This window comes from Canis lupus, chromosome 12, assembly GCF_003254725.2.
Source record: "Canis lupus dingo isolate Sandy chromosome 12, ASM325472v2, whole genome shotgun sequence".
NCBI lineage: Eukaryota > Metazoa > Chordata > Mammalia > Carnivora > Canidae > Canis > Canis lupus.
In genome coordinates, this window is record NC_064254.1 from 40,227,862 (window position 1) to 40,242,135 (window position 14,274).

The 14,274-nt window shown below is 34.9% G+C and overlaps 1 long non-coding RNA gene across 4 annotated transcripts in view; it reads left to right on the forward strand.

The window, feature by feature from the left end:
• The window catches only part of LOC112658479 (uncharacterized), a 78,580-nt gene that overhangs the window by 18,078 nt on the left and 46,228 nt on the right, over positions 1-14,274 (forward strand). For 2 of the 4 annotated variants that reach the window (XR_007401241.1, XR_007401238.1), the window contains exon 3: positions 4,771-4,833. This is a non-coding gene — a long non-coding RNA (uncharacterized LOC112658479). Of the gene's footprint in view, positions 1-1,324; positions 1,749-4,770; positions 4,834-14,274 lie in introns of all 4 variants that reach the window. The other 2 variants (XR_007401239.1, XR_007401240.1) reach the window with 2 other exon arrangements.

Genomic DNA, 14,274 nt, shown 5'->3' on the forward strand with positions numbered 1-14,274 from the left:
GGTCTGATAATTCCAACACACCTGTTATGTCTGATTCTGATGCTTGCTGTTTCTTCAAGTTGTGGGGCTTTATGGTTTTGGTTTTGTTGCTGTTGTTGTGTTTGTTTGTTTTGCCTCTTAGTATGCTTTGTAATTTTTTTATTGATAGCCAGATGATGTCTGTCTGTAGGCAATAAGCTGGAACAGTCTGGGTACTCATCTCATTTGTTTTGTATCATAAAATCATTGCCACTCATTCCCTGATATCCACTTCCTTGAAAACCAATGACTCATATATTTTATTCGGTTTTTTATTTGTTTTAGGCAGGAGGGTAAATCCAGCCCATGCAATTCCATTTTGGCTGAAAGCAGAAGTATATCCTTCCACTTATAAAATATTTATCTCACCAAATTTGACTAACTTATCTCTACATTATGCTTATTTTTTAGTAATATTTTAAAACTTTGACACTCCAAAAAAAATGTGACTTTTCCCCAAGGGGAAAAAAGCTTTTCATTGTTGTATTCATCTTGGTGCTTGAGTCATATAATTTTTACCCATCAGCTTCATAAAAGGTCTTCAGTGTAAGCTATTGGGATCAATTTGACAGTAAGACTTTGTATGATGAATGCATTCCCTAATTGTGAAAAAAAAAAGAAAGAAAGAAAAAAACCTAAGCAAAAGATTAAACTGCTGTGCCTAATTCTTCTTTGCCACAGCACTGTTCTTTGCAAAAAAAGGTTGGAAACTGGCCATGTTTTCTTTTGTGTCCATTTTGTTTTTTCCACCATGTTTAGTTGGGAAGTCATAAAGATATATTTTTTAACCTTTTAAAAGAGGAAAAATAGAATTTTTTCTACAATTATTTATGTAAAGCATACATCTGTCTGCCAAATCTACCATTAAATCAAGAGCTAAAATTTTAACATTAGACAAATTTAGGTTTGACTTCTTTGGGGCTGTCAGTGATGACAGAATGTCTAATACTTAGGGCTTATTCATTCCTTTTGTGTGCTTGTGTGTACCCATCTGGGGTTTACTACTGTCAGAAAAGCTCCTGTCCTTTGCTATTCTATCTTCCAGCAAACATTATACATACTGGCAGGTGAGAATATCACATTATGAAAGTTATATAGACTTCAATGGCAGGGAAAAGGCTGTGTTCATGGCAAGTTCATGACATATGCCATTGTGAAATAGTTTCTTAACCTGAGACCTGATAAATAGCAGCTTTGAAATCTATGAGCATTTTAAAATTGTATGCAGATATTTGTGTATGTGTTTATATTTTCTGTACATAGAATCTATAATTTTATTTATACTCAGAGTTTTTATTTTTTTTAGATTTTATTTATTTATTCATGAGAGACAGAGAGAGAGAATGAGGCATAGACACAGGCAGAGGGATAAGCAGGCTCCATGCAGGAAGCTTGACGTGGGACTTGATCCAGGGTCTCCAGGACCACACCCTGGGCTGAAGGAGGCACTAAACCGCTGAGCCACCCGCGCTGCCCCAAAGAGAGTTTTTAAATGATGAGTGCTTCATGTAGTTCTATTGCAAAGAAGAGCAAGAGAACAATCAGACCTACTGTCAAAGTACTATGGAATGACTCATAAAATTATTCTCTGAGAATAAATTAAGAATCTAGATCACTCAGGCCTCAAAGTGGACTTCTTTGGCCCAATGATCTTCTGCTACAACTGAAATTACAGCTGGTAGTTTAACACCAAGATAATCAGCTCATCTGGTGTCTTAGAAATGTAACAGGTTTGTATGTGATTTTTATTTTTTCTGTCATGTTAAAATCATATAAATAAATACACATTCAGATGAAACTTTTGTTTAAGTCTGTAAAATATTTCTAGGAAGCTGACATTAAAAGAAAAAGAAAGAAAAAGTTTCTTATCCACCTGGTTAACTTTTTAAGTGAAAGCAATGAGGTATTAGTTTACTTATGTATATGCTAAATCATAAAGCAAGTTTGATAAAATTAATTGCATTATATATCAAGAATTGAATTATTTTTAAAAATCACATTATTCTTTCTCGCAGCAAACCATGTCTTTGCTACTTTTCTCTGTCCAGTTAAGGAACACTAGATTTCAGAATGTAGGTTAGTCATTGTAATCATTCTATAATAAATCAATCTATCATGTTTTCTATAAGGCAAGTGTTATTATTTCTATGTAGAAATATGTAACTCTAACAAACTAGAACCCCTAAAACAACTTATGCTAATAAGAGAAATCCACCTCCTTATTTTTGATAGTGTTTATTAAGCACCTTCTTTTGATCTAAATCTCCCTTTAGCTCATTTTTGATGCGTAGGGATGTTTCTTTGGTAAAAAGAATGATAACAAGGAAGTCATCCTTCAAAAAATATATTTCCATCCATTCATATTCCTTTCTTTTTATGCCACATCTTAGACTCAACTTCTACTCATTTCTTCCTTTGGCAGTTTCCTTTTTTATTTCAACTCCAGAATTAAGCAATATATATTAAAAAAATAACAGTTCACTCATAAGAACAGAGTCAATAATATACCAAAATAAAGTATATTTCAAGCAGAAAGTGCTTTTTTAATCTCTGAAGCATTTTACTGCATTTTAAATATTTGAAGATATATCTTATTTGCTAATTATCCAATATAATAAAAAGAGCTAGAGATCCCAATTTTTTCTACCAAGTCTCTTCTCTCTCATTTTTTGTTTTGGTAAGAAGTATGTATTTTATAATTTTATAAATTTTATAAATTTTAATAATTTTATAAATGAATAATGATTTTTAGTGCCAAATCTTTTTAAAAAATGAAAGTTCATCCTTTATATATGTTATGTCTGAAGTTAATACTTTATTTTTATTTTTATTTTCTTTAATATTTTATTTACTTATTCATGAGAGACACACAGAAAGAGAGGGGCAGAGACACAGGCAGAGGGAGAAGCAGGCTCCATGCAGGCACCCCAATGCGGGACTCAATCCTGGGACTCAAGGATCATGCCCTGGACTGAAGACAGGCACTAAACCGCTGAGCTACCCAGGGATCTCTTGAAGTTAATACTTTAAATTATTATTTAAGTTTTTCATTGTATTGATTGTGTTGAGTGAAGTATTTTTTTTCTCCCTAAAAGAAAATTATCATTTATCTATGCAATATTGATATAAAATGTCAGGGTTTCTTTTTTATAAAGCTAATTTAATACCAGCAATTGTAATCTCAAAAGTAGTATATGATAGTAGGAAATGCTTTAATGTGTTTTCTGAATTTATGGATCATAATAACGATAAAGATGATAAAGTCTGGTTGTGCTTGCATGTGGCTTTCCTTGAACATGGTGGGCAGTTGGTGGCACAGGTGGCAAAAGTGACAAGTTGCAATATCTTAGCATGATATGGGGACTATTTTAAGATCTATCCCTTTGGAAAGTTAGGCAGATCAAAGGAACTGAATCTGATCTGTTAGTGTCAAGCTACAGTACTCCATACTGCTTTTTACCTAAAGTCTTGGTAAACAAAGGTACTCGATTACTTTAAAAAAATTAAACATTTTTTCCACAGTGAAATTTTGATTTACAGAAGGTCATACTGACTTTATCATGATACAATTATTTGTAAAAAAATAATATGAAAGAACTAAGAAAGCTATGTATTCTTGATATAGAACACAAATTATAGGAAGACTATGGAATTCAATTAAATTAGAGATTGTAAAATAAAATGTCCCAATACTGTTGCAACTCTGAGCTAAAGATCACCTAAATACTGCTAGTTGGGCTAATTGATACTGGAAGAAAAACAAGGGTATAAAAGGACCAGTAATGGCTGGCTATGTTTACTGTTTGCCTTACTAATGATCCTGTCATCTCAATATCACTAGCTTCAAAGCATACAATTTTCAATTTTTTCAGAGGGAGGATATTCAAATATTTTAAAGTTGGAGATTTCTTCTTGTTTCTTTTATTTATTTTATTGTTTAAAGATTTATTTATTTATTTATTCATGAAAGACAGAGAGATTGGTAGAGACACAGGCAGAGGGAGAAGCAGGCTCCATGCAGGGAGCCTGATGTGGGATTCAATCCCAGGACTCCAGGATCACTCCCTGGGCCAAAGGCAGGCACTAAACTGCTGGGCCACCCAGGCGTCCCTTTTTTCTTGTTTCAATCCAACTTAATCTCTAATCTCTATTACAGGTTTTTTTTTTTTTTTCTTTAAAGTAATCTCTATGCCCAACATGGGGTTTGAATGTACAACCCTGAGGTTGAGTCACATGTTCTTTTAACTGAGCCAACCAGGCAACCCTCTAAAAGGGAGTAGTGGAACTCATTTAATGATCACCAGTTGTTTTCAGTAGACTTCCTGGTGGAAACCTCTTATAAAAACTTTTATAACTTTTTCTAAAAAAGATCATTTTAAAATATGGTAGCAGAAACTTATAGAACCATCAGTCTACAATGTGTATTAACTAATCATTTCCTGGAAGTTTTAGAAGAAAAAGAGGATAAAATTATTTGTTAAGCAATTCAATTGGACCTGGCTATATTTAATTCAACCACATTTTTTTTTTAGAACCATGTATTTAAAAAACAGATACTCAAGTCACAACTAGCAATCTGTTAGAAGCACAGAAAAAAATACATGAATCCCTCAATTATAAGTTGCCAGCAATTTTGAGACACCTCATCCATTTTACAGTAGCTTTCAAGGGGGAAAAAACTATATTAAATGAAGATAATTTTTTAAGTTGCCAATATCTTTTATCCATATAATTAGATTTTTTTTCTTTCAGTAGCAAATCAACATTTGGGAGTGAATTTTCTGCATGTCTGACATCTAAGAAGTCTGCATTATGGTGGGTATTTTCAATTATGGATAATACCATGGTGACCCACTGCATTTCATAGTCCCTGCTCAAACCTTGACCTATTTAACATCTTAAGGCTTGGTAGGATTTCTAGGCACATTGAGGAATATCAAAGTTTTTTCCTGCACTTTCTGTTTGGATAGAATCATAGGTTTTTGTTTTTTTGTTTTTAATTAAAAATTACTTTTCCTAAGCCAGCTGGGAGCTTTTGACAGATAGATATTCAATGCTTTAGTTAAAGGCTTTCACTTCACATAAACAAGATCCCCATGTAACTTAAAATACAACGGCAAATAAAAAATCCAACAGCAAATAACAAAATTGAACAAATTCCTTCTAAACACAGATTTGCACATGCACAGACAATGACAATATACTGTTGCTTTTTTTCCCCCGATAGCTGGAAAGGTTCTAAGAAAATATCACTGTAAAATATAATCCAACTCTAGGTGCATTAAGTGTGAAGAGAGAAAACTAGAATTGAGAAAACATGGTATGTTTCAACTTCCTTCTTTGCTATTTTGTGTATCAGTCTGAGTTCTCAGATCTTCTATGTTCATTTGGCAGCTACTGAAGGACATTAAAAGGATTAAAGACTTGAAGCAAAACTAAAGTTAGCAATAATTGCAACATAATCAATGGCAATTGTATGATAACTCTCACAGTATCTGTAAAAGCAGACATAGTTATCAGACCATTCACTTGTTTGTTCTTTCAATACTATGTTACTGACATCTTACTATGGACTCTCTAATACTCACTAGGAAAAGTTCTTGCATGCTTCCCATGATTTTTTTCTTTGTTGCTAGCTTAATGTCACTTTCAGGAATTCCCTTACCCACTTGGCCTACTCAGCTCAGCATCCCATCTGACAGACACCATCTTAATCATGTAAACCACAAGCGTAGCAGATAATGATTGGATGGTGAAAGAGACCCCAGTTTTACCATGTTAAGGCAAAAGAAGAATTAAATTGGTTTATGTAATCCAAGGAAGTACTGAACAACCAGATAATAAGCCAAGAATCACCAAGTCTAAGGGAACTCCGGAAACATGGGCAGAGGTCCTGGACCAGTTTAATTAGGTGAATGAAAAGGGGGGATTTTCTAGAACAGGACTATTAATTGAACACTTGCAGGTGTCTCATACAAAGCAAAAAATAAAGTTTATACATTTTGTATAATTTTTTAAAATATTTTATTTATTCATGAGAGACACACACACACACACAGAGAGAGAGAGAGAGAGGCAGAGATACAGGCAGAGGGAGAAGCAGGCTCCATGCAGGGAGCCTGACGTGGGACTTGATCCCGGGACTCCAGGATCACACCCTGGGCCGAGGGCAGGCACTAAACCGCTGAGCCACCCAGGGATCCCCATTGTTTATAATTTGTGAAGGCTTTGTGACATTTTGGATGGGAAAATTTAGTGTGCAAGTATTATAATTAGGTTCAATAAAGTGTTGCAATAGTGAATAACTGACAGATTCTGAAATTTTGCTCACCAATACTAACTTTTAAAATATTAAAAAGTCATTAGGCTTCCAAAAGGTAGATTAGTATTAAAATATATCTTCCTCAATTCCTGTAACCACTTGCTTCATCAGCTTCTTCATGAGCCACAAATGCATGGGAGCACAAATATCTAGTGCTTTTTATTTTTCTTGTGCATAGTATATTAATATTTTGAGACTGATTTATAGTCTAAGGAAGGACAAAAGTGTCAGAGCAAATGTGTTTCCTAATTTCCTAAGTAAATATCTTAGAAACCAGAGAAACAAGGGAATGTTGCTCCTGATGGAAGAGGAAGAAAACTAAACAACTAATAACAACAAAAAGAAACATATTGTCAAGAAGAATAAACTGTTGATGTGGGAGCAGAGAAACAAAGGAAAATTATTTTGGAATAACTTTTTAAAGTCAGTTATGTTTAAATCCTCAGAACAAAGAAAACATGAAAAGCAAAGTTTATAGAGGTCATTACACCTTAACCATTATATTCATATCAACCGTATTATTATCCCTGTTTGGTCACATGGCTGCCAGTGGCAGAGCTAGAGTATGAATCCAAGTCCTCTGGCAACAAATCAATGTACCTTCTCTTACTCTATACTGTCTCCCACTCAAGCTCTTTACATGTTTGAAAGCAAGCATGCTTTTTACATACTGAGAATCAGAAGTCCCACTCCCAGCACCTATTAGCTCAGTTACCTCCAGTAAGTTACTTTAACCTCTTTGCATTTTACATGACTCATTTATGAAATGAGGATGATGAAGCTCCTTTCAGTCATTATTGAGTTGTTGGAAGATCAAGTAAGACTGTGCTTTTAACAATAACATTTATACATGTAAGAGATTGTTATAATTGAAATGCACAAAGAAAGTGGTTGATGAGATTTCCCAGCCACTAGTTATTATCTTTAAAGACTCATGGTAGCAATAGTTGGAAATAATTTCTCTCTCAATTAGGCACCTATTGGGCCATTGTGGAGTTAGTATTGTATCCAGTTTATGTCTCCTCACTTTGAGGATGCTGTGAAGTGGGGAAGTTCAGAGTAGTTTAATAATATGATTAAAGTGGTGAATAAATAAGACCCATGAGAACAGGTAGAAGGAGTTGAAATTAATTAGTCTGGAGACAATAACTGCCTCCTAACACATGAGGCATTATCATAAGAAAAATGTAGACTGACTTTTATCCATCTTCTCTACTAAATGGCTTGAAAGTGTGAAAATACAGTACAGACATAGGAAAGAATTTACTGATAGAGTGGTTTGTTAAATATTAAAACAGGCTATAAAAAGAAGACTTGGAATCTCCTTTGTTGGTGATTTTTCCAAAGAAAAATAGACAAATCAATTTGGTATGGTCAGGGAACAGATATATTTGCAATCAGGGAACCAGAAAAACTAAACTATTAAGATCTTCTCTCAGGTCTCAAAAATTCTGCAGTTCTCTAATTCCCTTGAATAATCCTAACATAGGTAGATAGCAAATTTTTCTAATTATCCTTGTCCAAATATGCCGAGTACACAAATCTGTTACTATCCTAATATATATAGTTTGTTTGTTCTAGAGGAGGATGTAATAGATGCAGAGGTTGAGTTAATCTAACTCTGGTTCATGGCATGGTATCATCATTAATCTAGGCAAGGCAAAAAAAAAATATCCATTTTAAATAGATTTCTACCCATTCCTCACTCCCATACTCCCCTCCCCAACAAGTAACTGCTCTAATGTGTGTAATGTATATTCTTAAGTTTTAATGTATCTTTGGAAATAAGTGTGGTTTTGTGTGTGTGTATATTTTAAAATTTATGCAAATAGATCTCATTCATTGTCTTCCATTTTCATCAAGCATTATGCTTTTATGAGCAATGTTGTTTTTAACTGCTGTGTCATATTCAGTACCATGCATCTATAGCCTTCTCCTTGCTCTAGTGGTGGTCCATGAGGTTGTTTCCAATTCTGTGCTTCCGTGGTGTTGTGGAAAACATATTCTCTTACATGATTCTTACTGTAAGGCTTCTCTCTCTGTTTTCCTTTGGAAGTATGATTGGATAATCAAACACAATTGGTACGCATACAGTTACTTTGTCAGATTGGTCTCAAAAGTGGTAGTGACCAAGTATGAAGGAGTTATTGTTTCCCTAGCAACACCCAGCATTCTAGAACTGGGCTAAATGTTTACCTATCTGATGAGCATAATATAGTACCTCATTGTTGATTTTCTTCTCTACTTACTGAAATAATATACTTGTTATTTATTCACATATTTCTCCATCTTTCTGGGATTCTTCAGTATGGTTGCTTCTAGGAGTTCTCTCCTAGAGAGTAACATAACTATTAATCCTTTATCTATTATTTATATATATTCCATTCATCTATTTGTCTATTACAACTGACATTTGGTTTGAAATTGCAGAGTAATTCAAGGATAGTTGACATTTTTATACTGTTAAGTTTCTCTCTCTCTCTCTCTCTCTCTCTATATATATATATATATATATACATACATGGGCTAGATATCCATTTACTCAGATCTTCTTTAATGTCATTTAGTTGAATTTTAGATTTTTCTCCCTAAAGAACTAGCACATTATCTCATCTAAAATGAAATTATCCCTCTACAAGTTTGGCATTATTAACTAATTTAATGTATATGCTCCATATCAGCCCTGTTTATGCCCTTTATGTCTGTATTGCTTATAAACTCCTTAAGACAAGGCCTGTTTCACTTCATCTGTGTATGAAGGTAAATGTCTCCACAGCTCTATGTAAATATAGATACTGATATGTACTTTTGATTAAATGATTTATTTTTCCCTTATAAAATGCCTCAAACAAAATGATAAATCCTTACTATTTATTATCTTTAGAATAAAGAGCTGTTGAATGAATAATAATAGACTGAAGTACTAGAGTAATCCAGTCCCTCAGTTATATTACAAATTTTTTACTGACTTCCTACATGTGGCAAGCTATCATATATTTTAGGGTAATCTGTGGATCCCTATGATCCTGAGATCCTTTCAGGAGATCTATAAGATAGGAATTATATTCATAACAATTTTAAGATGTTATTTGATTGTTCAATTCTGTTGACATTTGCACTGATGGTACAAAAGCAATTCTAGAGAGTGAAACTTTGGTGTGTTAGCATGAATCCAGACAATGGCACCAATGTGTACCAACAGTCATTGTGTTCTTCACTGACATGCGTTAATAATGAAACAATAAAAAACAAAACTACCAGTTTTATTTATTAAAAATTTCCTTGCTGAGGCAATAAAATTATTAATTTTATTAAATCTAACCCTTGGATATGACTTTTTAGTATTTTGTGTTAAAATGGAAAGTATGCATACTGAAGTACCATGGTCATTTTGAAGAAAAGCACTTTTACCAAAAAAACTGAATCTATGGGCAACCTGGGTGGCTCAGCGGTTTAGTGCCGCCTTCAGCCCAGTGATCCTGGAAACTCGGGATCGAGTTCCACATCAGGCTCCCTACATGGAGCCTGCTTCTCCCTCTGCCTGTGTCTCTGCCTCACTCTCTCTGTGTGAATAAATAAATTAAATCTTTAAAAAAAACTGAATCTATTTTTTCATGGAATATCGTTATCCATTGAAAGAACAACTAGCTGACAAACTGATTATCAGATATGGATACTGGCAAATATTTTCACAAAAATGAAAAAAGTGAGTATTTCATTTCACAGTGAAAAGATAATAGTTGAGGTTGATAAAAAAAAAAACCTAAAGCTTCCACATGAAAATGAGAATTTTGGAGAATTTTTATTTGCCACCAAAAGCTTGATGGCTTCCCATTACTTAAAGACTTTTCTGATGAGATCAGAACAAATGTGATTATTTTGATATTATATGATAAAATGAGTCAACATTTGAGACTCTGCATAAATGATCAAATGACCAATGCATAAAGTAACAAAGCCATGCATAGGCAATCCATTCAAATTTTAAAATAGACTGATTGATTTTAATGCACATTAAAAAAGTTAATTGATATAGTTTCAGATTCAATGTTGCAATCGGCTTTAAGGAACTACCGCTTGTTGAGTTTTAGTTTAGTATCAAAGAAAATATGCACAAATGTCTGAAAAGCCTATAAAATATTCTTCTCTTTCCAACTACATGGCAGTATGAGGAAAGATTTTAATCAACACAACATATCACAACAGATGGAATGCTGGAACAGATATGAGAATCCAGAAGTTTTTTATTAGGCCAGACATTAAAGATATTTGCAAAAATAAAGAATAATACCATTGACACACTTTCATCTCCCTGTACCCCTCCACCACACCTGCCTGGCAAAATACCAAACCTGATCAAATCTAAATCTCCATTAACTCTTCATAAGCATCTGAGCAATGAAACATGGATAGAGAAGAATCACATGCTCAAGCTAACTGATCTCTCTTCATGACCTTAAAAGTTAAGTGGGCCTTTGCTCTACCATGCAATCCTACTCTAATTTCCTGGCTAATTCACCTAGCTAACTCTCCTAGATAAATATTGTACATATTCTTTTCTCTCTCTTGGTCTCTATTACCTCTCTCTTCTTCATTTTCTCAGCTGGTAATGACCTTACTTTTTAGTTCAATAAAAGTTGAACTTCTGCACTCTGGTCACATCTGCCAATCCACTGCACACTGAGCTTTCTGCCATATTTCTCATTGGAATAGATGAACTGTTTGGTCTCCTACCTATGATCACCATCTCCAGCTAAACTCTGTATCCTGTCTTTCTTGCCTAACTGTGAACATTGCTCCAACAGATAATTCCTGTCTTTCCGGAGTCCTCAGTCAGCATCTAAATAAGCTTTCACTTTCTCTATTCCTCTAAAATGACCTTGTCAGTCATCAGTAACCTTCACATTGTTAATGTAATGACGTTTTTCAGACTTTATCTTTACTTACTTTCTCAGCCATGTTCAAGAGAGTGAGCCACTCCCTTCTCTTCAAGATACTTCTTCTGTTTCTCCTCTCTTTGTTCTCCTTTTTCTCTGGTCGCTCTTTCCTCAGGATCCTCAGCAGATTCTTCCTCATCTTCTCTATCAGCAAATGTTGGAATTTCCCAGATTTCACTCGTTGGAACTCTTCTATCTATACTCACTCCCTTGTTGGTCTAATCAAGTTCCATGGGTTTAAATACTATTTGTACACTAATAAGCCCCAATTAGTATCTTCCACCTGACTGCTCTCTGAAACCCCAGACTCATATATCCAGCAATCACTTGACATCACCATTTAGTTGTTTAACAGTTATCTCAAATTTAACATGTCTCACTGAGCTCCTGTCTTCCTGCATCCCTCCCATATCTGCTCCACCTACACCCATCATCATTTCAATAACATCATTAATTTATTTGTTTTAGTCAAAAATTCTTGGAATAGGCTGACACTTCTATTTGCAATCCATCAGTAAAATTCTTCTGGTTCTGATTTCAAATCATATCCAGAATCCTACCACTTCTTGTCACCTCTATTGCCACGAGTCTAGCTCAGGTTATCATCATCTCTTTTTTTTTTTTTTTTAAGATTTTATTTATTTATTCATGGGAGACACACACAGAGAGGCAGAGACACAGGCAGAGGGAGAAGCAGGCTCCATGCAGGGAGCCTGATGTGGGACTCGATCCCGGGTCTCCAGGATCATGCCCTGGGCAGAAGGCAGTGGTAACCGCTGAGCCACCCGGGCTGCCCTTATTATCATCTCTTGCCTGTGCACTCCTACCTGGTGTTTCTGCTCCTGCCTTCATCTCCCTACAAGAAGATACTATGCAACTGCTAGAGTGATGTATTTAAAACATAATTTTAATAATGTCTGCTTATAAGTTTCCAAAGCCTTCCATTTCATTCTGAATAAAAACCAAGATCCTTACCATGGCCTCCAATAAATGATTTGGTCCCTTGCCACCTCTCTAACCTCATATCCTGACCATCTTCCCTTTCTATCCCACCTCTCGACTCCACTTCAGCAACAAGACTCCTTGCTGTTCCTTGAACACATTAAGCACACTCCTACTTTAGGACCTTTCTCACTTGCAGCTCCCTCCATCTGGACTGCTCTTCTTTTAGATATCTACATGGCTTACTTCCTCACTTCTTTTGGGTTTCTGCTTGAATATCATCTTCTCATAAAGATATTCCCTTAACACCCTTCAACTTCTAGGTGAAGACGGAAGACTGAACACATGCATTTCCTTCAGCACTCTCCTCAAACTCCACTAAGTGGCAGTTAATGAATGTATTTTAAGCCCATGGACTCACAAAGACAAACACAACAAAAGAGGAGACACTAATGACAAAGTTTTGAAGGCTGGAGAGGAGAGATAATACAAAACACACCACACACATACACACCCCTATCCGTTCCTCTTACTTTATTTTTCTCAATAGCACTAAACCTAGGTAAATGTAGATACACATGTAAACACAAGATATCTATTTACTTTTAAATTTTTTGTTGTCTCCTCCTCCTGCCCCAGGAATGTAAGCTGTGTGACAGAAGTCTTTTCAGTTTGGTTCATTGTTAAATTCTCAGGCTTTGAAATCATACAGATATTCAGTACAAAATTTTAACTGAATAACTGGGGTGGCCTGGGCAAGGTGCTGTTTGTGGGAGGTGTGGGGGTTGTGGCAATCAAGAATTCTGATATGGAGGTTAATTTTGAGATACCTATTAGACATCCAGGTGAAGATATCAAGTGAGAATCTGGATATCTGGAACTGAATGCAGAGTGCAGACACTGGGGCTAAATGTATACATTTTGTAGTCATCAACACCAGGACTAGGTGAGATCACCTGGGGAAATATGAACACAAAAAGAGACAAATGCCAAGCTCTGAGTCCTGGAGGACTCCATCATTTAGAAGCCATGAAACTGGTGGTCTCCAGACCTTTAGAATCAAATAGCATTATCTCTAAGAAGAAAAACTGATTTAAATTGAGCAATGGGAAAGAAGGTATTTATTTATTTATAAATTATATATATTAGTGTAGAAATATATTATGTACATTATAAGATACATAGATATTAAAAAAGAATGAACTAAAGGACTTCCAGTTAAAGAGGAAGTATTGAGCACATGCATTTTTCAGGTCCTTCTGAAGACCACTGTAGTGATAGTAAATGGATTTTTAAAAATAAAATATAAACCCACAAGGGCAAAGAGAACAAGACTAAAACAATAGCATCAAAAAAAATAAAATAAAATAAAATAAATAAAAAAATAAAACAATAGCATCAGAATATAGGAAGCTGGAAGGAAGAAAGATGAATGGCAGCTAACTTTGACTCAGAGAAGCTGAAGCTGCAGTAGGCATAAGCCAAGAAGTAGCCTGATTTACAGCAGAGCATCCCATCCCCATCCCTACCCCAGAGGCTCAGGAATTGGTGTCTGGCACCTCTGGTAGAGAAGGTAAATGTCAGGCAATAACAGACTTGGCTGAAAGTCTATTTAAGAAGCAGCTACACCTACAGACACCTCCACCACTCTGCACTACAGGTGACTAACCCCTACTACACAGCAACAGATTGGAGGTTTATTTTCTGGAAAGGATTAAGTAAAGAGTCTTGACAGGAGAACTACAGACACACTTGAAGACGGGAATTCCAAATGAAAAACAGGTAGATTAAATCAAAGTTAACATCATAATGCTTAGAAATATCAAGAAGGAGTTCCATATGTTTCTTTGGGATAGGGAGACAACAAAAAGAACACTATTTTAATGGGTAGCAATGATTGCTAATGAATTCACCAACATAAAGGGAACTTAAAAAAAGAATGCTATATAAACTTTTCTTTTTTCATAGAGCCATTGAAAATATTTATTTCTATTTCTTTTCAAGTACATGGATTGTTTGAACATTATCCTGGTACATGAATGCAGTCATTTAAGT